Below are 3,118 nucleotides of genomic sequence, written 5' to 3'. Positions count from 1 at the left end.
TCATCCCCAGTATTTTCTAGCTCATCCCTAATATTTTTACCTCATCCCCAGTATTTTCTAGCTCATCCCTAATATTTTTACCTCATCCCCAGTATTTTCTAGCTCATCCCTAATATTTTTACCTCATCCTCAGTATTTTCTAGCTCATCCCTAATATTTCTACCTCATCCCCAGTATTTTCCAGCTCATCCCTAATATTTCTACCTCATCCCCAGTATTTTCCAGCTCATCCCTAATATTTCTACCTCATCCTCAGTATTTTCCAGCTCATCCCTAATATTTCTACCTCATCCCTACTGTTTTATGGCTCATCCTTTGTTTTTTACGTCATCCCCGGTATTTTTTAGCTCATTCCCTATATATTCTAGCTTATTTGTTATATTTTCTAGCTCATTCTAAGTATTTTTTAAGCTCCTTCCTATTTTTTGTAGCTTTTTTTTAGCTATACCCAATCATTTCTAGCGCAATCTTATTATTTTTTAGCTCATCCATTATATTTTCAGGCTCAACCCCATGAATTTATAACTCATCCCCAGTATTTTTTAGCTTATCCCCAGTATGTTTTACCTGATTCCTTATATTTTCTAGCTCAACCCTAACGCTTTCTAGCTCATATATAATATTTTCTAGCTCATCCCCAGGATTTTCTAACTTATCTCCAGTAATGTCTAGCTCATTCCTATATTTTCTAGCTCATCCCTACTATTTGTAGGCTCACCACTCAGTATTTTCTAGCTCCTCTGTAATTATTTTCTAGCTCATCCTCAGTATTTTCTAGCATATTCCCAGTATATTCTGGCTCATTCCTATAATTTTTTAACTAACAAGTATTGTTTTTAGCTCATCCCCAGTAGGTTTTAGCTCATCCCCAATATGTTTTAGCTCATCCCCAGTATGTTTTAGCTCATCCCCAGTATGTTTTAGCTCATCCCCAGTATGTTTTAGCTCATCCCCAGTATGCTTTAGCTCATCTCCAGTATGTTTTAGCTCATCCCCAGTATGTTTTAGCTCGTCCCCAGTATGTTTTAGCTCATCCCCAGTATGTTTTAGCTCATCCCCAGTATGTTTTAGCTCATCCCCAGTATGTTTTAGCTCATCCCCATTATGTTTTAGCTCATTCCTATTACTTTGTACCTTATCCGTAAAATATTATTACCGATCCGCAGTATTTTCTAGCTCACCTCTAATATTTTTAGCTCATCCTTAATATTTTTAGCTCATCCTTAATAAATATTATCCAGCTTATCTCCAGGAATTTTCATCTAATCCCCAGTATTTTTTAGCTCTTTAATATAGATCTAGTTTTTCCGTTCAAATATACACATAACAAATCCAAAGACCCCATAGAAAGACCAAATGACACCTAGCAAATCTAAATATAGAAATGACGTCATAAAAAGTCCTACTACAACAATAGCAAGTTCAAATGTAAACACAGAAATCTCAAATGTAACACATAGCAAATTCAAAGGCCACATAGCAAGTTCAAATGTAAATATGCTTGAACTAGAGTAAAAGGAGGCTAAGTGGGTGGTTGGCGGGTGTTCTGGTGTGGTTTTCTCCTTCTTTCCTATCTAACATCTATCATCCTGATCAGTTGAGTTCTCTACTGCTTCTTTTTTGTGCCTATTACTCTCTTGTAACACCTCTAATCTTCGGCACTTATATGACCTTATTGTGTTGCAAGTGCCGTAAAACTCTTACTAAAACTAAAAAGGAGGCTAAAAGTATAAGAAATAGATCAAGGTAAGAAGTAAAAAGGTTTGGGGTTTTTTTGTCACGAAAAAGTTAGACGTAAGCCGTGTGGTGCCACAAGGAAGAAATCTTGTGAAACGAAAGTAATTGTTCAATTATGGTAAAAACTGAAAATAAACTCCCATGTTTAACAGAAACGAATGGTTATGATACAAATCAACAAACTGCTGGTATATTCCAGAACTAACTGAGTGAAATCTAAAGCCAAGTTTACTTTTATTTACTTATTGTTGCACTACAAAACGCTGTGGCTTACAAGCTTGCATTGATCTGAAGGCTGCTGCCATTTTCACTATAGTCACAGCTTGTGTTTTTTGCTCCATCATCTGGGCAAGTGTGACCATCCTTTGTTGATGAGTCAGCTGAGGGAGCATTTGATCTTTTGCTTCACCGAGCCACGGTTTCAAATCGTATTTCCAAATTCACAAGCGTTAAGAAAAGGTGTGTAGGGGAAGGGGTTAGATATTTCTTCCTCAATCTATTGATGAGCTGCCATTTAAAGCCTGCCTTTGTGCACGAGCGTTGTTACATACACAGCATACATTATGTACTTCGTTGTGGGGGATTGTTGGACCAGTGTCTTAGAGGGATGGGTTGAGACGAAAGCTGCCTTTTTCCACGAGCATTGTTACATACCAAGCATACATTATTTACTTCGTTGTGGGCATTGTTGGACCAGTTTCTTAGAGGGATGGGTTGAGACGAAAGCTGCCATTCCCTCCACTTAAAAGTGGTGAAAGACCAGGCCACTCTCGTCACTGACAGCAAATTAGGCCTCTATGGCATCGAGCGATTCTGTCACAGCATTGACCACTCCGTGCTCTTCATCGGTTTCTATTCCTCAGCGGCTTGCTACCAGCTTCCTCAATAAAGGCAAATTCATACCGATAAATGTTCTACATCAGCCATGCTGCATACTGGTGTCTAGTTGCTTCAAACCTATCTGAATTTCTTTCCGCGGGAGCATCCTGGAGATTTTTTTAAATGGTGATTAATTCACCAATTAAACTGCTTATGGTTGTCGTCAACTCGGTTTGAGCACATTAAAATGCTTTTCACGCTGAATAATCTTTGTGGAGGATATTTTCTTTTGCTATGTGGCATTTGAACCTGCTATTGTGATACATTTGGATTTGCTATTTGTACATTTCAATTTGTTACGCACAATTGTGCACTAAAATTTATTTTTGAACATTTGAACTTTTTATTTGGCGTGAAACTTTCTATGTGGCATTTGTATTTCTTATGTGTACATTTGATCGGAAAAAAACTATATAATTATTATTATGACGATGATTATGATTATTGTGATCATCATCATCATCATCATCATCATCATCATCATCATCATCATCATCATCAT

Source organism: Aplysia californica, unplaced genomic scaffold (assembly GCF_000002075.1).
Source record: "Aplysia californica isolate F4 #8 unplaced genomic scaffold, AplCal3.0 scaffold01069, whole genome shotgun sequence".
In the NCBI taxonomy this organism is placed as follows: domain Eukaryota; kingdom Metazoa; phylum Mollusca; class Gastropoda; order Aplysiida; family Aplysiidae; genus Aplysia; species Aplysia californica.
This window is presented reverse-complemented; position numbering follows the sequence as displayed.